Source organism: Ambystoma mexicanum, chromosome 6p (assembly GCF_040938575.1).
Source record: "Ambystoma mexicanum isolate Mex_15411 chromosome 6p, UKY_AmexF1_1, whole genome shotgun sequence".
Lineage (NCBI taxonomy): Eukaryota > Metazoa > Chordata > Amphibia > Caudata > Ambystomatidae > Ambystoma > Ambystoma mexicanum.
In genome coordinates, this window is record NC_090935.1 from 448,228,624 (window position 1) to 448,253,610 (window position 24,987).

Genomic DNA, 24,987 nt, shown 5'->3' on the forward strand with positions numbered 1-24,987 from the left:
GAGGAGGCGATGCACAGGAGGGGCGTGAAATGCGTCAAAATTTCATCGACCAATGCTTCTAGCACACACGGCTGGTGTGTATCACATGGAGACGGCACTTGGGGTACTGTGTGTCTCTGGGTCATGCACACTGTGGACTGTACACCAATAAAGCACACATACGCAATGAAAATGTCCAAACATTTCATTTGGGAAAAAGGAAAATGTGTATTTCAATTGTAAATTCTTGTGACACCCCCCTCCCGCCTCCCCCCTGAACACCCCAACACACCCCCTCCCCCCTCTCCCCTGAACACCCCAACACACCCCCTCCCCCTCCCCCCTCCCCCCTGAACACCCCAACACACCCCCTCCCCCATGCCCCCTCCCTCCTGAACACCCCAACACACCCCCTCCCCCCTGAACAACCCAACACACACCCTGTGAGTGGCTAAAGATGCCTGTAACAGTGGGCACACGCTATTGCAAGCCACCTCTCCCGGCCCCCGGGGCACCCCTGCCTGTGGAGCGCAGGTTCCGTCCTGATCATCGGACGGGGCTGCTTTGGGCAGAACTGGCAGCGGAGGATGTCCCTGGCTGCTCACGTGCATACATGTCCTGAAGGGTGTGGGACAGCTCCGAGAGCACACGGCGCACGGTGGCAAGTTCCCCACAAATGTCCCTTGAGGTGGACTGCATTGCAGCCCTCAGGGTCTCCGTGCTCCGTTCAATTTCAGACCTTAGGGTCTCCGTAGATTGTTCTATGGCTGCCCTAGCCCCCCCACATTCCGCAGCATGCTCATTGAGGAGCGTGGACAGCTGTTGCTGACGTACAATGACATCCTCAAGGGACTGTTGCCTCTGCTGGGCCATGCCCATTCCAGGTGGTGTCACGGGGGGGCTGCTCCCCTCCTGTGGACTTTCAGCGGGGCATGGGGTGGATGGCCAGTCCTCTTCCTCTGGGTGCCCCTGTGTGGGATCCTCATGGGGGCTGGTATGGGACAAACAGGGGGAATGAGGCAGGTCAGTGGGGCGTCCAACATCGGGCTCCTCTGTATCGGAGTCAGAGCATGCTGCAATGGCAGCTGTTTCCCCTATGGTGCTGCTGCCTGCAGAAGCGGTGCCTTCGATGGTGGACAATGTGGGGACGTGTGGTGCTGCTGCTGCTGGCCTGCTGCCTGCTGGGGTGCCTGTCGGTGGCCCGTCCTGTGTGCTGGCAGAGGATTTTGCCTGCTGCGGGGTCTGGCTCACTGCAGCTGAGGTGGAGGGTCTGTGCACGGTGGTCTTGGCCCTCTTGGCTTTTTTTGTGGCAGGGGTGTCCTCATCCTCGGGGTTGGATTCTGAGCCTGTGGTGGAGCAAAGGAGGGAGAGCGTTATTGATGGGTCTGCAGACATTGGAATGGCAATGATTGACATGATTTTGGTCACTAGATGAGGCACATTTGAGGCAGGGGCATGCAGGTTGTCTCCTTTTTGTGTGGAATAAGGATGGAGGTATGTGGGTGCCTGCAGTTAGGGTGTGCATGCTACATGTATACAGGGTGGAGGTCGCATGTGGCTGTGGGCAGTGTCCAGCTGATGTGTTGCATTTACACTCTAGGGCAACATTGTGCTACACATGAATAGACTTCAGTGACTATAGCATGTCTTGATTTGAGGCACCTACCTTCATCGCCTGATGTCGGCGCTCCTCTTTCCATCCCTCCTACACCTTCGATGCCTTCCATGCCTATTCTGCTGGCAAATATTTCCTCCCATGGTTGGAGTTTGATTGGGGAGTCAGATCCTCCCCCAGTAGCCAGGCCCAGGTTGCGATTAGCGGAGATGATGCTTCTGACGCGGAGCCTCAGGTCATCCCACCTCTTCCTGCACTGCTGTGGGTTGCGGGGTACAGTCCCCACCGCACTGACACGCTCTGCCACCAGGGACCATATGGCCTTCTTTTTGGCTATTGCCGGCCTGGTCATTTGCGTAGAAAATACTATGGCAGCATTGTCCTGAAGAGTCTCAGCGAGCATGGTCAGTTCCTCCCGAGAAAATCGGTCCTGGCGCTGCCGATCGCATGCCTTCTTCACAACTTTGGGCATTTTTATGTAGGTAATTGGGTGGGTGATGGGTTGGGACAGGTCTCAGGGTTGGATCTGGTATGGTTGGCGAGGATGGCTATGGATTGTGTTTTTCAAGATGGCCGCCGTGCTGTTTCCCGTTCCGCCGCGATGACGCTACTTCCGTTTCCGCTTATTTACGGTGACCGCTAATTACGGTCACCGCTAACTACGGTGTCCGCTCACTATGGTCGCCGCTAAGATGGGTGGCGGTAGTGCACCTTGCGCGGCGTACGATGCCGGTAGGGGCCGTTTCCGCCATGGCGTAATGCTCATGCGTGATGGGTCGGAATGTAACGCTCTTTCCGCCATCGATCCGCGGTGTAAACGTTCATTACGCCATGGCGGTAATATCAGATACTTACCGCCTGGGTCGTAATCACCTCCATTATGTTTAACATACTTTTACTGGTAAATGATTTTAGCTTCTCTAAAGAGGCCACTCTCTGAGTGAAATCCTTTCTAGCCGAACGCACATCTAGAGTATCCATTGGCAAAGAGTCTGTAGATCCTATACCAGTCCCCATCGGGGTTCCCCAAGAATCATGACTCTCGCCTACCTTATATAATGCATATACCAAGCTTCTCTTTTCTGCCTTGGATGCCATGGGTGTCATCTACACCAACTTTGCAGATGACACCCAGATCCTCATTCCAATCACAGGTAACTATAACCATGACACCATGATCATCAATAAAATGTACGCAATAATTCAAAACTGGATAGCCTTGAATAGCCTATGCCTCAATGATGAGAAAACAGAGATTCTCATTGTGGGCTCCAAATTCAAAATCATCACCCTCCATTCAGACCATACCTCTATCAACATCAGCAGAACTTTGATTCTAGTCTCAAAACAAGTAATAACATCAGGAGTCTACCAAGACGCTAACTTAACGATGACAAAACATGTAAAGGCTCTATCTTCATCCACGTCCTATACATCGATGTTAATCGCTTTAAGTCGCCAGTTTCTCTCACCCACAAGTTGCATCACCTTAGCCAGGGCATTAATATTATCCAAACAGGACTATTGCAACATATTCTTACTAGGGACATCCAACACTAATCTATGTAAACTACAACTCATTCAAAATAAAGCATTACGAGCAGCCCTAGGGCTCAAAAAATCAGACCTTATCTCTAACATCTGTGAAGGTTTTTGACCCATGCTGAATCAATAGACTGGGTAAATGTGGGGATGAGCTGTCGCTGCCCATCATTCCATCCCAGAGTCCAGGAGAACCGCGCAGTTGTGCGCATACCAAAAGCGCCAGGGGTGAAAGGTGGTGCCAAAGGAAAAATAGCAGCACCTGTCAGAGCAAAAGCGCTTTTAAATCACCTCTGTTTCTTTGAGTGCAAGCTCCAAATGTCAAGTTCAAACATTGCAAGATAGCTAATACCGGAGACCTTTGTTCAAAAATCCGTTTTACTGATGTCAAAAAGTTGCTGAAATCATGGGCACAAGACCACTCTAAAGATTCAACCTTCTTGTGAGGGGGGGTTCCACATAACCACTCTAATGTAAGGGTGCCCATCAAAACAATAGCAAAAATCTCCTGTCAAATTCAAGACAACTCAAAAATGGATGCAATACCGGTACTCACCACTATCAGAAAGCCGGCGTTTTAAAACCACCAGACTTTTGTGTAAAACTGAACAGATGAACCCAAACCAGGCCAAGGAAAGACTTGCTAAGAGGTGGATACAATGTAAAACTATATTCTGAAATGACTTGAAGGAAGTAATTATTTAATGTATATGTAAACATTGTAAGTTTGATTTAAACTGGGAACTAAAATGACATTTAGCTGAATTCTGCCTGACAACTACCCCCGAAAGGAGAAACCTGCTCAGCCACTCTTCCCAAGCCTAGCGGCATCCTGCTGACCCCACCAAAAGGAGATGACACCTCTCTGATTAGATTAGGGCAGAGACACAGAGCAATGCACTGTCCTGGGCTCAGGCAAATGTTATATTGGGGGGGTCGTAAAATAGCTTCCTCTTGGGAGAAGTGGGAGGAGAAGTGCCTCTGGGAGCCACCTGAGCTGGAGGCGAGGACAGACAGAAGCTTCCCCCATGTGCTTTGGAACCTAAACCACACCCATCTGGGCCAGAGCATAATTTAAAAAAGATGGATAATTCAGAGTACAGACATGTCATAATTATATAATTAATACCATTATCCTTGTGATTTTTCTTTGCACATTTTAAGAGGTGTTGGGACCCTGTGGTATGTTCTGGGGGGTTACTAGCAGAAAATAGGTTGTTACTCCAAATGTCTGCATGTTAAAAATCTGACACTTCATAAATTAATGTCCATACTCCTTTCGCACATTTGTGTAATTTTTGGTAAATGTCCGATATTGGTAAACCGACCAAAAAGCGCAAAATGTTGTCATTTTGAATGCAAGCCCCCAGGAAGATCAGAGGCGGACAAGCATGGACCATAAAGAATATGTAATTTCAACAAATTGTGTATCTGGGAAATATGTATTTGGATCAGAAATAGATTTGTGTGCAATTTGACAAGGGGAGGTTCCTCTGACCCATAAACAGACCTCATCATGATGACAATCCATTTCCTTCCCCCAATCATGGGAGAGGGGAGGATTGGGCCAATGACAAGTAGTGAGGGGCAGGCTTAGTGATGCTACGCACACACCCACTTTCAAAACACATAAAAGGAACATTGAAACCCAGGTTGAGAGATTAATTTTCCATTTCTGCAGAGCATTTTGACGGCCGACATCCCATCCAGACAGAGACCAGAACCAGGGACCCATAGACTACAGAACTTTGAACCTAGAAGGCCCACTGCAAGCAAAAGTATTCTCAGCAGGCCTTCAGAATCCAGCAGCCGGGCGAGCTGTTTGAATTCTTTGCCAAGAACTTTTGCCGGAACCGCAGACCAGACCCAGACCGCTGTGAGCAGAACCAGAGATCCGGATCGCTGTGAGCAGAACCGGTGCCTGATTGACCCGCTGAGGAGAGAGAACCACCGCTGGACGTGTTGACCAGATCCGTGACGAGGCCCATTCATTTCAAAATTAGGAGTGAGTATCCGCCAGAACTGTGCAGAACCCAATCTCTTAGTTAAAATAATCTAATCCAAACTATTTTAACCTAATTAGAACAGCCTCCTAGAAATTGTGTCATCTGTCATTTTTAAAGCTGCACAACTGTCACCTGTCAATTCTGCAGCTGCAAGCTGTCACCTGTCATTTTGAGTTTTCTTTAAATCCGAAAAACTACCTTCACAAAATCATCCGTATCTGTGGAACCGTTTGTCCTAGGAACGAGATTTAACTTTCCTCTGAAAGCTTAGAATCTAAGCCTTCCAACAAGCCTAGACGCGATTTACGCACTCGCAGAATTTACCGCGATTTGCGATTTGGCCTGATTTCGTCATCTGTAAAAAGAGAGCCGCTTTTGCTTGAACTGCTAAAATTCGTTTGCAACCTAATAACCATCCCTGAACCATTGTTAGGGCTGACCTGAACTGATTTAAAGTGTCTACCACTCACCCTGAATCTCCTATAGAGAATTAAAAGCAATTTTAGCATTTTTCACTTCCTTGCCACCACATTACAAAGCACTCTTGCCCGTGTTTTAAAAAGCATACCTGTTGTCTAAGCTTGCTGGGGGGGAACTGAATTCCGTATTGTATTTGATTGTATTCCTGAAGACTGTGTGTGTTACTTCCATCTCCTTGCATTACATATAGGGGGGGGGGGTGAATTGCCACCAGGGGAAAAGTGAACATATTTTCTCTTGTGAAACCATATCAGTTTATTTTCTGTACTGCATTTATTCCACCTTGCATTTCCTTGAAACCATAAAGCATTTCAACTACCTCATCCTCTATATTACTTCTAAGTAACCAAATCAGTTTACCAGTAGAACATTATCCATTGTTGATCACTGTCATATTTTAAGTGTGATATCCAATATTAATTTATTATGAAAGTGTGATAGATATATATTGTTATATTTCTCAAATAAACCTTTTAAATTTGCAAAACAGACCTACTTCTTGGCTCAGTGGGGTCAGGGGGATTCTAAGAGAGGCGTGTTATATAAGGGTTGTCATCCAGAGTACACTTCTATCATCCACCTAGAGGGGTGAGGGCAGGAGCCCCCCCAGCCCCCCAGCCCAGCAGAGGATCCAGATCAGGACCCAGGCACGGAGCGTGCTTTCAGAGCAGGGCCTGCCTGACCCTGTCCATACAAGGTGCCTGACTCGCCCATGCCGGGCGCATCGCGGCACGATATCGAGGCTGAACCTCGATTTGAACAGAAAGAACCGCCGGCAGGCGGAATCGCCGGCCAGTCCTAAGGCCATACAAAGGCCTGTTCTGCGCCCCAGGTCCCCCACTTCTATCATCCACCTAGAGGGGTGAGGGCAGGAGCCCCCCCAGCCCCCCAGCCCAGCAGAGGATCCAGATCAGGACCCAGGCACGGAGCGTGCTTTCAGAGCAGGGCCTGCCTGACCCTGTCCATACAAGGTGCCTGACTCGCCCATGCCGGGCGCATCGCGGCACGATATCGAGGCTGAACCTCGATTTGAACAGAAAGAACCGCCGGCAGGCGGAATCGCCGGCCAGTCCTAAGGCCATACAAAGGCCTGTTCTGCGCCCCAGGTCCCCCACTTCTATCATCCACCTAGAGGGGTGAGGGCAGGAGCCCCCCCAGCCCCCCAGCCCAGCAGAGGATCCAGATCAGGACCCAGGCACGGAGCGTGCTTTCAGAGCAGGGCCTGCCTGACCCTGTCCATACAAGGTGCCTGACTCGCCCATGCCGGGCGCATCGCGGCACGATATCGAGGCTGAACCTCGATTTGAACAGAAAGAACCGCCGGCAGGCGGAATCACCGGCCAGTCCTAAGGCCATACAAAGGCCTGTTCTGCGCCTGTTACGCGCATGGGAGCGCGGAGTGGCCACCACCTCTGCTCAACTTGCAACTTGCCCACTGCCAGAACCCTCTCGCATAAGGAGAACGTATTGTAAGTACATGCAAGTACCGGGACATTACTGTATGCATGGACTCTTAGCCACTCCCACTTAGATGGGTCTATGGTCTCTAGTACTGGTCACATACATACCACACCTGTTTGTTGTATTGATTGTTGTGGCATTTAGACCATGCTACTGTGTTATGCCCTATGGTCGCACATAGACCACGCCATTGTGTTGTGCCCCATGGTCGCATAGTGACCACGCTACTGTGTAATGCCCTATGGTCGCATTTAGACCACACTACTGTGTTGTGCCCTATGGTCGCATATAGACCACTCTATTGTGTTGTGCCCTATGGTCGCATAGTGACCACGCTATTGTATTATGCCCTATGGTCGCATAGTGACCACGCTATTGTGTTATGCCCTATGGTCGCATAGTGACCACGCTATTGTATTGTGCCTTATGGTCGCATTTAGACCACACTACTGTGTTGCGCCCTATGGTTGCATATAGACCACTCTATTGTGTTGTGCCCTATGGTCGCATATAGACCACTCTATTGTGTTGTGCCCTATGGTCGCATATAGACCACTCTATTGTGTTGTGCCCTATGGTCGCATATAGACCACTCTATTGTGTTGTGCCCTATGGTCGCATAGTGACCACGCTATTGTGTTATGCCCTATGGTCGCATAGTGACCACGCCACTGTGTAATGCCCTATGGTCGCATATAGACCACACTAATGTGTTGTGCCCCATGGTCGCATAGTGACCACGCTACTGTGTTATGCCCTATGGTCGCATAGTGACCACGCTACTGTGTTTGCCCTATGGTTGCATATAGACCACGCTATTGTATTGTGCCTTATGGTCACATTTAGACCACACTATTGTGTTGTGCCCTATGGTCGCACCGATGTCCTTCATCCGCCAATCCTCTGCACGGCGCATCGCCCCTAGCACACACATTATGCTACTTTGCCTTACCGTGATCATGTTCCCCTTCTTTGTCATGCAAAGTAATATACTTTGCAATGGTAACAGCTACATAACCCATAAAAATGGACTAGCTAGACCCGCCTGCCCAAGACATTACCCTATCGTCTGCCCCACACCATTCCTGCCCACTACTCCAGCCTTCCTCCCGGTCTCACAATTTGCTTATCCTACCCATGACCACGCACAGCATTACGATGTCCTAGACAATAAGAGTGCAGATAGATCCAAGCAGAACCCTACCGACATTAGAGCCCCCTGCCCCACCCATCATCACAGCCCCTCAACGATGACCGACCTTACTGTCTCTCAAGCAACCACCCTTATCCCTACCGATCGCAACAATAGACTTGGTGCCAGAATCCACCACAAAACTAGCAAACGCCCAGCTAAACTACCCAACAAAACTAACAAGTACACTATAACCCCCATCGACTCTACCCTCCATACACTAAAAGGAGCTCTTCTAAATGTTAGATCACTAGTTGCCCATTCCATAGAAGTCGCCGACATCATTCTGACTAACAACCTAGACTTCCTTGCTATGACAGAAACTTGGCTACATGAGGCTGCGGGACCATCTCTTACCCTAGCCATCCCTGACAACTACACTATCCTCAGAGTAGACAGACCTAACGCTCGAGGAGGTGGTGTAGCCCTCATCTTTAAGTCCTCACTTGATATCAGACTAGGCTCCTCTCCTCTACTCAAATCATGTGAACACCTTACAGTTAAACTACAAACCTCCCCGAAGAGTACTATCACTATGCACCTAATCTACAGACCCCCGGGTCCACCTGGCTCATTTGAGGAAGATATCACCTCCCTAGTAGCCGAAAGCTCCAAACCTTCAGCACAAATGATTATACTGGAAGACTTCAATCTCGGGTTTAATGACCCTCTTGACACCCCTGCCATTGCCCTGGCCACGGCATTAGAGGAGCATGGCCTCCTTCAACTCTGCTCCAAACCCACCCACTCGAAAGGCAGAATCCTTGACTGGGTAACCGCCCTCAATTGCAACATCACCCTAAAGGACCCTGTACAGCTCATCTGGACGGATCACCACTTCCTCCCCCTTGACATTAATATCAACAACCTAGTGCACAAAAGGCCTATTATTGCTCCGGCCTGCCTAACTAGGAAAAAGAGCAACATCACAGCTGAAGCCTTAATGCCTCTGGTGACCCCCATTCTGAACGCCCTACCAACTACAACTGACTTAAACTCGCTGGTCAACGCCTATAATGACTCCATGGCTAAAGCTATTGACACCATTGCCCCATTAAAAATGCGCAAAGGGAAACCTAAAGTGCACCTGAATACGTGGTACACCCCAGAGCTCAAACTTCTCCGACTACAAAAAAGCAAACTTGAATCACTATGGAAATCGGTGCCTTCAGTAGACAATAGAACCAACCTTACCAATATCTCCACCCTCTACAAAAATGAGATCACACGTGCTAAGAAAGAATCTCTTAATTCCAGGATCTCACAGGCAGGCTCCAGCACAAAAGAGCTCTTTAACATCTTAAAGGAATTAGAAAACCCCACTCCTCCCAAAGATACCTGCACAAAGGATAAACCTTGGTGCACAGGGATCCAGAATGCCCTTGCCAACAAAATTTCAGGGCTCCAAACTAAAATTGGAAACAAACGGCAACAGCTCACTCATGACCCCACCTCCAGACCCACCCATGCCCCACTCACTGCCACTAGCTCAGGCTTCACCTTCAAAAAGGTTACCATACCTGAAGTACAAAAAATTATAGCATCCTTGAAACCCTCGAACTGCAAGGGGGACAGTTGCCCCGCACAGATTATCAAGGATGCTGCCAGGGATCTCTCCCCCTTCATCACCAAATTAATAAACTTGTCTTTTTCTAACAACATGGTCCCAAGTAATCTGAAACAATCCTGGGTCCTACCCTTGCTAAAAAAAACAGACCCTCGACCCAGACATACCCACAAATTATAGACCCATTACCACTGTCCCATTTTTACTAAAGATTCTTGACAGAGTGGCCTATTTACAAATTCAGGATTACCTTGAAACTAACCTATTACTAGGTATTCGCCAATCTGGCTTTCGTCCCCAACATGGGACGGAAACGGCCCTTGTTGATCTCAAGAGCCAGATAGACGAAATCAAAGATAAAGGGAGGGCTGCCATCCTGCTTCTCCTCGACCTCTCCGCTGCCTTTGACCTGGTTGACCACAAAATCTTGTGCAACCACTTATCATCGGCAGCACACTTCTCCCACTCGGCGGTCACATGGATCCAATCCTTCCTGGACAACAGGACCATGCAAGTCTTCTCACCCATAGCAGCAGCCGACCCTATTCCAATTACCTGCGGTGTCCCACAAGGATCTTGTGTTTCACCCACTTTGTATAATATATTTACAAAGCCCCTATTCGATAAACTGGACCATCTCGGTGTCACCTACACCAACTACGCAGATGACACCCAGATACTCCTCACTTTATCAGGCAACTACAACGCGGACGCCAACAGGATCGGTGAAGTCTTTTCCATCATTCAGGCATGGATGGCCACACATGGCCTCTGCCTGAACGATGACAAGACTGAACTGCTCCTTGTCGGCTCACCCAACACTATCCGGAATCTCAGCCCTAGCTACTCTAGCTTCATCATTGACGGCAACACCATTCCCACTGCCAAAAGTGTAAAAACTCTGGGTTTCTATCTCGACACTAACACCAACTTCGCCAAACAAATTAATATGACCGCCTCAGCCACTGCTTACACTGGGAAACTAATCAGAGCCTGCAGACCTTTGATATCCCCCAACAATTGCCTTACTCTAGCCAGAGCACTTATACAATCCAAACTGGATTATTGCAACAGCCTGTATGTAGGTGCCAATAAATCGGTTGTCAATAAACTGCAAGTTCTACAAAACAATGCACTCCGTGCCGCCCTTAATATTCCCAGAAGAGAACATATCTCAGCCACAAGAATCACATGCAAATGGCTCTCCATCCAACAAAAAATAGACCTAAAAACTATCTGCCTCACCTACAAAGCTCTTAACCACCTGGCCCCACCTTATTTAACCGATAAATTCACCTTAAGACAGAATATTCGAACCACCAGATCCTGTAATACACTACAACTGACAGTGCCCAAATACTCCCTAAAAAGAGCCGGTGGATCCAGCTTCCCAGTTCTAGCCTCACAATTATGGAACACTATTCCACTGGACATCAAATCTACCCCTACATTTCAACCTTTCAGAACTAAGATCATCACCTGGTTACTCAACAAATAACTAGCACTGTATGTATGTATGTATCCGCTACGATGTTACTAATTCTACTATAACTTCTTTCATAACTGCTTTTGTAACTATACATATGCTGCACAAATGTACAAATGTTCTTACCTATGCCTGTAACCTGATGCTTAAGCGCCCATATACCTCTGGGTCAGGAGCGCTATACAAAATAAATAAACAAACAAACAAACAAACAAATATGAACTGGACCTAAAAATATATCAATAAGGGTTTCCCTCAGCATCCCAGACTAGGCATTGACTTAGCTGTAGTGTTGAAGTGAAGCCGCTTAACAAAGTGGAGGCTCGTAGCCGGAGATTCTGGGTTAGATCTATCACTTGTGCAAATTAATACAGTGTGCTAACTGACAGGAGACATACATCCGTCGGATCACCACGCTGTGTTACGCTGTAAAGCACTCCTCAAAGGAACGCTCTAAGGAAACGGTCTGTTTTGCAAAAATGAAATACAAACTTCTGTAAGTCAGGAAGGAACTCAAATTCCAGAATGACGACACTGGTAGACATCAAAATAGCCAGAGAGCACTTCTTACATAAGCTATTTGTGAGAGGTGAGTGGACTCATCAGGACCAAACGGTCTGGTTGCAGGCAATCGCGCAACAGGAGACTGAAACAGGGTCAGATACATGGAGAGATCAGGGTCCCCTACATGTGGACTGAGTGAACTATATATGGCCCCTAAAGCCAAAGATGAACATAATAAGATTGCCAGGATAGGGGCATATTTGTACCTATATATGGGAGCCATGCAGGACAAATGTGCTAAAGGCCAAGATCTGGCAAATAGGCAACAGATGGTGTTAGAGAAGGCCCAATCTGATCTGGACTCTTCTGAGCAGAGGCTGCTCAGGAGCCAGGAGTCAGAAAATGACAGCAGACGGTACATCACTAAAATAAAGGAGGATATGGATGTGCTGCAACAGGAAAAGGCGGACCAGGATACCAGATTTCTGGCCTTGCAGAAGGAGTACCAAGTAGGTTTGGACTCCCTACTGCAGAGCCAGAAAAAGCTGGAGCAACAGTTAGACTTCAATAGGGCATGTGCTGAGCAGGTAGTCACCCTGCAAAGCCACCTAGATAGGGAGAAGGCAGAGAGCAATAAACTGATTTTGAAAAACCTGGATACCCAGGCAGAGTTTGACCAGGAGCGCCAGAAAGCTGGTGCCTTCCAAAGGCAAAGGAATGACCTGGCGGCACAGATGCAGGCTCTTAGTCAGGAAAGTGATACCTTAGGCCAGGAAGTCTGCCACTTAAAAAGGAAAATGGAAGAAAATCACCTGGCCCTCCATGGACTGGGTGACCTTCAAAAAGAACACCAGAACTTGTTAGAGCACACCAGGAGGGTGGAGGATGCTCTGGCAAGAAAGGAGCAGGCCAATAGGGACACAGCTCAGGAGGTAACCCTCCTGCAGCAAAGACTGGCCCAGTACTCCAGGAACAATCAGGAGGCACAGAGAGAGAATGAGGCTCTCTGCCAGCACAATGATAGGCTCCAGCAACAGGTAGCGATGCAGGAGAGACTGATAGAGTCTAGTAAGGCCTTAACTGAGGAACTGAAAGCGCAGGCTCTTGCATTGCAACAGGGAGCAGGGGCGGATAGAGTTGAGGTTCGCTGGGAAAGAGAAACTCCTGAGCATAACCTCAGGAGCCCTAGTACCAGAGGCCTTCATCTCTCCCAGTCCCTGGACTCTGCCACCCCCATGTCCCCTCGCGCACATGAGCCCAGGGCCACAGGGATGGCAGATTACTATCCAGCTAGAAGTATGGGGCTCATAGGCCAGTACCTCCCAGGAATGGATGAGCGGGCATCCGGGTATGGGCACCCAAGTACAGTGCAATTTAGTGGGGAACCCCAGGAGAGTAGGCCCATTAAGGGCAATCTGAAAACCTCAGCCCAGTTAGGTCAGCGGGGGGGGGGGGGTACCCATCAAATCCTGGCAGCAAGGAGGGATCTGAAGACTCCTCTGAGCATTACAGGACACAGGAGACCAGGTCCCCACATTCTGCCAGCCATTCCCAGGCTTGCAGAATCCGGGAAAACCTGGAAGATCAGACGGGCACCTCTGGGAGCAGTGCTTCTGAGTCAGAGGATGAATGGACCAGGGTTACCCGAACCAAAAAGGCCAAAAGGCAAAAAGGGCCTTGCTTAAGGACCCATTGAAACAAATAAAGGCAATAAGGAGTGTCATCACGCCTTATCATAAGAACACCAAGTATTCTGTTTGGGAACACTTGGAGCTCTATGAGCAAATGATGTAGACTTTCCATTTGAAGGACAGCAGTAGCTGCATCCAGTACGTCAAATGGACCTTCTCACCAGAATACTCCAGTTTCTTTGCAGGGCTGGAGGATCAAAACCATTCAAGGTGGTCCACATACAAGGCGGCCATCTTGAAACATTTTTCTGTGCACAGAAATCCTCAAGAGGCTTGCAAGGCAGCCTACAATTTGCAATGTGGGGAGGATCGGGCCCCACAAGAGTTTGTGCAAGAATTAAAGCGTGCTTTTGAGCAGACCACCAGAAGGGTGCGCACGGATAGCAGAGAATTTATCAATACGTTTTTCCATACCTTGCCCAAATACATAATGAGCCAGCTCGTGAGAGATTTTCATGAGAAAAGATCTTTAGACTGGGTCATTGAACATGCTACCCGGATCTATGAGGTGCAGAAGCCCATCGAAAATAAAAATAATGTGCCGAAAAACCCCAAAACCAACAGCACCCCTGCTGCTGCCAAGGTGGCAGAGGTAAAGGTTGCCCCCGTTTTAGATTTGGAGATGGGGGGGCCTAAAAACCTGCCTGCACCAAATAATTCACAGCCCAGAAGGCCCTCGGACCAGTCACAGACAGGGAGTCGAGGAGGTAGTCCCACAAATGGGGTCCCCCGCCCCTCTGACAATGTAAGTCCCCGCTACAAGAGAAACCGACCAATCCTGGGTTATGTGTGGACTCCTCCAGCCCAAGGGGGGGGGATCCAGCCAAGCACCTAACCCAGGAAACTTCCCTCCCAGCTTCCCACAGGAGGGCAGAAATTCTCCAAATCCTGGGCAGAACTTTTTCCCCAGTTATCCACCCAATTTCCAGCCCCAAAATCATCCATCCTTCTTTCCCCAATTCCCTGAGCCCAGACAACCTAATCCGGGAGAGGGGAGGCCAAGGGTAGAGGGGTACCAAAATCTTCCCAACCAGGGGTACTACCAGAGAAGGGATAGCTACCCTTCCCGGGATCAGCCCAGGGGAGAAAATAGAGCCCCGTATCAGCCTGAGCAGGTTTCACAACTTGAGCGCCAGGTCCAAAATATGGCACGGGATCTGGGTCACATACTGAGGGCTCAACAGAACCCTCAGATGAGCATGCCACCTCAGAATGCCCCAAACTCTGGACCTGGTGCTCCAGAACAATGACGGGGGCAGCACCCCGATAACGCACCGGTTCCCAGGGAGGAGGCACAAGGGGAAGGGGGGTGTAACGCCTTGGAGGAAGCTTCCTTCCCAACTTGTAAACAGCCCCTGGAAAACCAGGAACCGGAAACAAAATCTCCTGCCCCTGAAAGCCTGCCTCCCAAGGAGCAGAGGGGGGGTAAGAGAAACAAAGGACCCAAACAGACCCACTTTGTGGAGGAGGTACAGGTCTTTCAATTTGAGGGAGAGGGATCCTCAGAAGATCCTGGGAAAAGGATCTTCTCCTTCAGAGATGGTGGAACTCCTCCCAAGGAAAAATGGGTCCCAAGGGATGCAGATTCAGAATGGGGAGATGTGGAGACTGAGCTACCGCCGCCCATCATCTCATCCCAGAACCAACAATACCAAAATCCCATGGGTCAAACCCATCCTGACGACTGCCTCCAAAAAGGGGGGGGGCGGCCCAGAACCCAAAACCATTTCCAGTTGCCAACTTTTTCTTTCAGATTCCCCAGGCTATCCACAGAATTCTGCCCAAATCTCTTCACTAGCAATGTCCAAAACCAGAAAGTTAGCCCACCAGTTGTCCAAAAATGTGCATTATCTGTGCCCCCTGGAGGAGAAGGAGGGAAGATACTATGCCCCGGTACAAGTACAGGGGCAGGGTACAATTTCGGCACTGGTGGACACTGGATCCCAAGCTACCCTTCTGTCCAAAAGGGCCTTTGATGAACTAAATGCAGGAAGGGGGGAGAATTACCGTATTCCTCTCACCTCTCTTCCTGGACAACTGCAGAACTTTGACGGGAAGGAAATTCCTGTTGAGGGGACTGCAGATTTGGACATCAAAATTGGGCGACACAATGTGAAACACCCGGTCATAGTAGTGACTCCAGAGGGCACCCCTTGTTTACTAGGGAATGACCTCCTGAGAAGGTTGTCAACCCTAATAGATTGCGTAAACAAGGTCCTCTGGACCCAGACTAGCCGACCAATAAAATTAAAACAGAGTGTCAACCATGTTAGTTTAAACGGCACCTGCCACATGGTTGAACAAAAATCTGGCCAAGTAGAATTTCACTTCCAGAACAACCAAATTCCAGACATGACAGTAATAGCAGTAGCACAACAGACTGGTGATGGGGGGTCCTCTCTATTTCTGAAAATCAACCTTCCTTCCAGTTTAAGGTGGTATTCCACACTGGAAGGAAAAACCCTGAAATTCTTTACTAATCAACAATCAGAAACTCCCACTCCTATAGTCCAGAAAGATGTCAAATCAGCTCGGAGCCTGGCTGATATTCAGCAAATTGGAGAGCAGTTGTTCATCCCTGTTCAGTTAAATGATGGGAAGGACTCTGTTCTCGCTCGAGTGTGTGTGAACAACGGTAAGAGCTTCATCAGCGAAGTCATGTTCTGCCAACTCCCAAAAGATCCAGCCATTCCCACATTCAAACTGATAGACAAATGGGAAATGGACCTGGAAGCACCTAATTCCAAACATCTCCTGCCAACCAGGTGTATGCTCAAAATCTCCATTGGCAACACAAGCATAGTCTATAATTGTTGGCTCGTGCGAGATGTCACTGCCGCCTTTTACTTAGGCAGTGACATTCTCAATCGCTTTGCCATTAGTTTGGACCTAATAAACTTCAAAGCTTGGTCCTGATTAGCGGATAATCCCATGGGCTTTGATGATCCAGAAAAAGCATTTAGGTCAGCTCAATTGCTACCTTATGCAGTTGAAATTCAGATGAAAGAGGAAGTCACCATCCCAGAAAGGACCCGACAATTCTCCCTGGAAGTGAAAGTTAAAAGAGGACAAAAATTGAAAAAGCCTGATGCTTACATACATCTAAATGCTTCTCTCCAACAGCAAGGGTTAGGGGTCAACCCAACACCATTAGTCAACATAGAACATGACACCATTCCAATAGAGGTGGATAACGGCGACTTACAGAGTATTACTCTAGCCGCAGGCACCATTATTGGAATGGCGGTTGATGACCGACATTTCTCCATTGATTTAGGGAATGAACTGATAGGACCGATCCCCAAGGACTGTTTTGACAGTGACAGTGAGGACAATACAATACCAGACAGGATCTTCACCCGGCATGGGGGGGGGAACTTCCTGGTGTACTCTTCCTGCCCGTATGGTAAGGAAGATGTGACTTGTGACTTCAGGAGGGATGAGATGATTTTTAAGGTCCATGAAGGCTGCCTTTCCCACCTGAGGCCTCCAGTCCGAATCAGCACTCTGATCAGGGACTTCTCCACCCAGCTGGAGGAGGCCGCTGAGATAGCCAAGCCAGAAGTCTTTCCAGGCTTCAGGCAGATGGTGGAAGAAAGAGTCAACCTAGCTGATGCCTGTGTGACTCTGGAACAGAAGCAAAAGTTGAAACAAGTTTTCTTGGATTTCCAAGATCTCTTTGCGGTAGACTCATATGACTGTGGTCGCACCGACATCCACACAACAACAATTCCCACGGACCCTGGAATGACTCCAGTGTTTGTGAAGCAATAACGCTTGCCTCTCGCATCCATGGAGTCCCTTAATGAAATAATTAAGAACCTTGAGTCCCGGGGAATAATCCGTCCAGTCCACAGCACCTTCAATCATCCAGTGCTGGGAATATTGAAGCCAAACGGCCAGTGGAGACTCTGCGCTGACCTTAGGGAGCTCAACAAATGGGTCTATACTTCCCAATGGCCTCTGCCCTACATTGACCAAGGGCTGGCCCAGATCCAGGGGTCACAGGTATTCACAGCAATAGACCTGACCAATGGATACTGGACCGTGCCTGTCAGTAGGGAGGACCAATACAAACTGGCTTTTACCTTTGGGGGCCAGCAGTACACATGGACCCGGACTCCCTTCGGATACCTCAACTCCGGCAATAAATTCAACATTTTCCTACATAAGGCCATGCCCGACCTGGGTGCGAGGGGTAACCTGGCTTATGTAGATGATGTCCTCATCAAAAGTTCATCTGTGGAGGAACACATAGCGGAGATCCGTTATGTTCTGACATAGTTGAGGGCCGCCGGAGCAAAACTTTCCTTTCAGAAAGCACAGTGGTGTAGAACCCGTGTTAATTTCTTAGGGCATGAGATTACTCCTCAGGGTCTCTGTCCCCAGGAAAAGAAAGTGGAAGCACTTCAGAAACTGAAAGACCCCACCACCCTGCGGGAACTGAGGAGCCTCCTTGGACTGACTAATTACAGCAGAAAGTTCATTGAGGTCTACGCAGAGTTCACCAGACCCCTGATTCATCTCCTGAAGGGGGGGTCAAGTGGCAATGGGGTCCAGAACAAGCCGAGGCAGTAAGACAACTCAAAAGAAGCCTCTCACAAGCGCCTTGCCTAGCTTAACCTGTCAGAAACAAGTAGTTCTTCCTGGAGACAGGGTTCTCGAATACGTGCTTGATGGCAGTATTGTACCAAAAGCATGACAAGGTCAATAAAGTAATCTCCTATGTGAGCAAAACTTTATCCTCTGTGGAGAAAAAATTCAACGATTGTGAGAAGGCACTCCTGGCAACGGTGTGGGCATTGAAGAATTACCGCCCGTTTATCCAGGGGGAACACATCATAGTGGAGACTCCACACCAGCCTCTGCAATATCTCCAAAGTGACAGAATCCGGGCCGGAAATGTGAGTAATTCACGAATTACTTCCTGGATTCTGTCAATGCAAAGCTTTCCTGTAGAGGTCAGATATGGCCAAAACAAGAAGAGTCCCCTCGCGCAAGGTCTGGCTGCCTTGCATGATTGTGCCAGAGAAAACTGTCTCGAGGACGAAAGTCTGAAAATCAAGGACAACATGGAGACATACCTTAATTCCCCACACAAAGTCTTTGAAGAAGACAAGTGTGAGGGAATGCCCACTGTCTATGTGGATGGATGCTCTTACCATGTTGACAACAACGGGGAGAAAGAACTGGTGGCCGGCGTAGGGAATGCATGGGTGAATGAATCTCCAGAACCCTCTGCTGGATACAAAATTGGTCCCCGAAGAAGTCAGGTGGCAGAGTTGATGGCTGTGCATCAGGCCATCCTCACTGCTGTCCAACATCAACTCCACGAACTGATCATAATCACAGATTCGGATTATGTACGGAACGGGTTCGTGGAGCACCTGGTTAATTGGAAAACCAGAGGCATGTTATGTGCTAATAACAAACCCTTGAAACATGGGAAGTTAATCCAAAATATTGATGATCTGGTCACATCGAATGGGGTTACCATCTACTGGAAAAAGATCAAGGGTCATTCCAAAGTAGAGGGACCAGACAAAACTGGAAATGACTTAGCTGATCAGCTGGCCAAAACCGGGGCCATCCAAGGGGATCTAATAGAAATAGAGTCCCTGTTGGGGGAAATCCAGGTCACTGCCATCACTAGGTCCCAGACAACTGCTCACAATGAGCTTTCAACTGCACAATGGAGTAAGGAGACCCCTGATGCTGATTTGATTACAGCTTAGAAGGGAGATCCAATAATTAGTAAGTTTTACCAACGCATTGAAGACCCTGAGAACTTTCCCCTGATGGATACCGATTACATTGGGAAGAGGACCTAAGAGTGTTGATGAAATGTCCAAAAAGGTTCCGAATCCAAGACGGTTGGTTGGTAAGGAAATCCCAAGCTGGCCATGATAGTGGGTGGTCCCTACCTCATTCCGAAGCCTGATGTTAAGTCACGCCCATGATGCGGCCACCGCCGGTCATAGGGGGTTTTACACAACACTGGAAATCTTAAGAGAGGTTGCATACTGGCCACACATGGAGCAGGACCTCGACCAATACTTGAAGGGGTGTCTTGTGTGTGCACAATTTCAGCCATCATCCCTCACACATTGTGCGCCTCTCCAAAAGAGGGGGATGACACTGCCATGGTCAGATTTGCAAATCGACTTTGTAGGGCCTGTAATTCGCTCGTCTAGAGGAAACAAGTACATGTTGACCGTTACATGCTTGTTTACCAAGTGGGTGGAATGTCTCCCTGCCCCAAACTGCAAGGCAGAAACAGCAGCTGCCCTGATGATTAACCACATCTGTTCCCGCTTTGGTCTACCTCAAAGGATTGAGTCAGACAGAGGTAGCCACTTCACCAGTGAAGTAATGACAAAGATGTGGGAGATACTGGGGGTTAAAAGGAAGCTACACATTGCTTACAGGCCAGCTTCTTCTGGAGCAGTAGAGAGATACAACCAAACCATTGTGAGCATATTAAAAAAGTTTTAGGCAGATTCTGGGCCAAGTTGGGATATCCGATTACCTCTGGTCCTAATGGACATCAGATCTACCCCTTCATCTGCAACTAAAATGTCACCATTTGAGTTAATGACCGGACGCAAGATGGTGCTTCCCCAGCATCTGCTCTACAGGACCCAAGAGCAGACACTGATAAATGCCTCCACAACTCATGAGTATGTGGAGAATTTAAGGAAACACCTTCAGCATGCTTTTGCCTATGCTCAGCAGAATCTAGAAAGACCTGAAGACCACCAGGAAGGAATATACTGTGGGGGACCGGGTCTATCTATACAATTTCCAAAGGAACCAGGCCAAACAGCGAACATTTTTGCCTACATGGAAGGGACCGTTTGAAATTATAGACAAAATCTCCCCTGTTGCATACAAGATCCGCATCCCCAAAGGCAGTTTGCCAGAAGGGGAAGACAAGTGGGTCCATATTAATCAGCTGAAGTGTTGCCATCCCAGGCACACTCTGCAACAACTTGAGGAATCCACTGGAATCCCAGAGGGGGCCGCTCCAGAGTAATTCAGTTCCAACCCTAAAATATTCCACATATAGCATATAAAATTCTGCGATTCTTGAATATATATGGTCTTGTCTCCTAATTTAAAAAAGAAAACGTATATGTTCATATCTTCTGATTTATAAAATGTATATGTTCGCCACACCATTAATAGTGGTGGAAAAATGTCTATGAATAGGTATTGCCGCTTTTGCTTTGTCGTCCTAGGAGAAAGAAAACCTGGAGACTGACCACGGAAGGCGACCTGGGGACCGGGAGCGAAGATCCGAGGGGCCCGGGGTACCGCCCAATCCTCCCATCAGGACCAGCAAGGAGAACTGATTGATCGATTGGAGGGAGGAAAAGATGCTGAACTGTGCCATCTACAGAATTGGAAGAATATAATGCGGACATACCAGCACAGGGCTCAAAACCTCCTTTGCACCCGACTTCCCCTCCACTTGAATCAAAGCGTAGTGAGGCGGGGGGGGGTTTGTGAAGGGTTTTGACCCATGCTGAATCAATAGACTGGGTAAATGTGGGGATGAGCTGTCGCCGCCCATCATTCCATCCCAGAGTCCAGGAGAACCGCGCAGTTGTGCGCATACCAAAAGCGCCAGGGGTGAAAGGTGGTGCCAAAGGGAAAATAGCAGCACCTGTCAGAGCAAAAGCGCTTTTAAATCACCTCTGTTTCTTTGAGTGCATGCTCCAAATGTCAAGTTCAAACATTGCAAGATAGCTAATACCGGAGACCTTTGTTCAAAAATCCGTTTTACTGATGTCAAAAAGTTGCTGAAATCATGGGCACAAGACCACTCTAAAGATTCAATCTTCTTGGGGGGGGTTCCACATAACCACTCTAATGTAAGGATGCCCATCAAAACAATAGCAAAAATCTCCTGTCAAATTCAAGACAACTCAAATATGGATGCAATACCGGTATTCACCACTATCAGAAAGCCGGCGTTTTAAAACCACCAGACTTTTGTGTAAAACTGAACAGATGAACCCAAACCAGGCCAAGGAAAGACTTGCTAAGAGGTGGATACAATGTAAAACTATATTCTGAAATGACTTGAAGGAAGTCATTATTTAATGTATATGTAAAAATTGTAAGTTTGATTTAAACTGGGAACTAAAGTGACATTTAGCTGAATTCTGCCTGACAACTACCCCCGACAGGAGAAACTTGCTCAGCCACTCTTCCCAGGCCTAGCTGCATCCTGCTGCCCCCACCAAAAGGAGATGACACCTCTCTGATTAGATTAGGGCAGAGACACAGAACAATGCACTGTCCTGGGCTCAGGCAAATGTTATATTGGGGGGGTCGTAAAATAGCTTCCTCTTGGGAGAAGTGGGAGGAGAAGTGCCTCTGGGAGCCACCTGAGCTGGAGGCGGGGACAGACAGAAGCTTCCCCCATGTGCTTTGGAACCTAAACCACACCCATCTGGGCCAGAGCATAATTTTAAAAAGATGGATAATTCAGAGTACGGACTTGTCAAAATTATATAATTAATACCATTATCCTATTTTTCTGTGCACATTTTAAGAGGTGTTGGGACCCTGTGGTATGTTCTGGGTGGTTACTAGCGGAAAATAGGTTGTTACTCCAAATGTCTGCACTTCATCAATTAATGTCCATACTCCTTGCGCACATTTGTGTAATTTTTGGTAAACGTCCGATATTGGTAAACCAACCAAAAAGCGCAAGATGTTGTCATTTTGTAATGCAAGCCCCCAGGAAGATCAGAGGCGGACAAGCATGCACCATAAGGAATATATAATGTGTACATGTAATTTCAACAAATTGTGTATCTGGGAAATATGTATTTGGATCAGAAATAGATTTGTGTGCAATTTGACAAGGGGAGGTTCCTCTGACCCATAAAAAGACCTCATCATGATGACAATCCATTTCCTTCCCCCAATCATGGGAGAGGGGAGGATTGGGCCAATGACAAGTAGTGAGGGGCAGGCTTAGTGATGCTACGCACACACCCACTATCAAAACACATAAAGGGAACATTGAAACCCAGGTAGAGAGATTCATTTTCCATTTCTGCGGAGCATTTTGACGGCCGACATCCCATCCAGACAGAGACCAGAACCAGGGACCCATAGACTACAGAACTTTGAACCTAGAAGGCCCACTGCAAGCAAAAGTATTCTCAGCAGGCCTTCAGAATCCAGCAAACCTAACCAAACTATTCAACAGCCAGGTTAGCTGTTTGAATTCTTTGCCAAGAACTTTTGCCGGAACCACAGACCAGACCCAGACCGCTGTGAGCAGAATCAGAGATCCGGATCGCTTTGTGCAGAACTGGTGCCTGATTGACCCGCCGAGCAGAGAGAACCGCTGCTGGACGTGTTGACCAAATCCGTGACGAGGCCCATTCATTTCAAAATTAGGAGTGAGTATCCGCCAGAACTGTGCAGAACCCAATCTCTTAGTTAAAATAATCTAATCCAAATTATTTTAACCTAATTAGAACAGCCTCCTAGAAATCGTGTCATCTGTCATTTTTAAAGCTGCACAACTGTCACCTGTCAATTCTGCAGCTGCAAACTGTCACCTGTCATTTTGAGTTTACTTTAAATCCGGAAAACTTTCCAACAAGCCTAGAACCGACTTCCCACTCCTTATACTTTTACCACAATCGCGATTTACGCACTCGCAATATTTTCCACGATTTGCGATTTGGCCTGATTTCGTCATCTGTAAAAAGATAGCCGCTTTTGCCTGAACTGCTAAAATTCGTTTGAAACCTAATAACCATCCCTGAACCATTGTTAGGGCTGACCTGAACTGATTTAAAGTGTCTACCACTCACCCTGAACCCCCTATAGGGAATTAAAAGCAATTTTAGCATTTTTCACTTCCTTGCCACCACATTACAAAGCACTCTTGCCCGTGTTTTAAAAAGCATACCTGTTGTCTAAGCTTGCTGGGGGGGGGAACTGAATTCCGTATTGTATTTGATTGTATTCCTGAAGACTGTGTGTGTTACTTCCATCTCCTTGCATTGCATATAGGGGGGGTGAATTGCCACCAGGGGAAAAGTGAACATATTATCTCTTGTGAAACCATATCAGTTTATTTTTTGGACTGCATTTTTTCCACCTTGCATTTCCTTGAAACCATAAAGCATTTCAGATACCTCATCCTCTATACTACTTCTAAGTAACCAAATCAGTTTACCAGTAGAACATTATCCATTGTTGATCACTGTCATATTTTAAGTGTGATATCCAATATTAATTTATTATAAAAGTGTGATAGATATATATTGTTATATTTCTCAAATAAACCTTTTAAATTTGCAAAACAGACTTACTTCTTGGCTCAGTGGGGTCAGGGGGATTCTAAGAGAGGGGTGTTATATAAGGGTTGTCATCCAGAGTACATGAACTGGACCTAAAAATATATCAATAAGGGTTTCCCTCAGCATCCCAGACTAGGCATTGACTTAGCTGTATTGTTGAAGTGAAGCCGCTTAACACATCAGAAGGGCGAACCAATGGCTACACATTAAGGCCATAATCATGTTCAAATCTCTGTGTGTGACTCACAAATGCCTTGCTAAGAAAGCACCCATCCACATCAATAATTCAATAAGCAAAAAAGAATCCAATGGAATGCTCAGATCGAATAATAACGCACTCCTTGCGATCCCGTGTTTCAAAGGTTCCGGAGCTGGTGGAAGCAGCTTCCAAGTCATGGCCCCTATATACTGGAATGCCCTATCTGTGAGCATAAAACATTAAGAATCATTCCAGTGCTTCAAAAAACATCTAAAAACTTGTTTGTTCAACCAATTCTAGGCAAGGAACTCCTTACTGATGTATATAACAATTTCAATACCTTATGATGTACATATCAATTTATGCCTGCAAATAATTCACAATATGTAATTTGTTTCCTGAAAATGTTGTAATAGATATGTATTTTAAACTGCTGAATCATATTTAAGGTGTCTGTAACTACGCCATGATAACCATGGGTTTGGGCGTATAACAAATGCAATAAATACATAAATAAAAAATATATAAATGGAACCTTTATTGGGCATTCCCTTTAATTTGGACTATCATACTTTGCTGCTTAGGTTGCTACTGAATCACATTCACACCCATCTTGAGATTATAGCCTTCTTCGGCCCACGATACCACAAAAGATGAAGGAGCTATATCTCTTAACTTTGTCCGATTTGTCTTTATTATTGGAATCACTGTTCATTGGTAGAAGTGTGATGGCTGAGAAGGTTGTTTAGCTACTACTCAGCCTTACGCTATTTTCGCCCTTGCACACTCAAACCTTGTTTGTTCCCTCACGCTTAATGATTAATTTACCATTTTATTGTATGTTTAATACTGATGGTATGTACCATTCTATGTTGGGGCTAGTGCCAAGAAACCACATGTGGTGAACATGCAATGTAAACGTTGACCT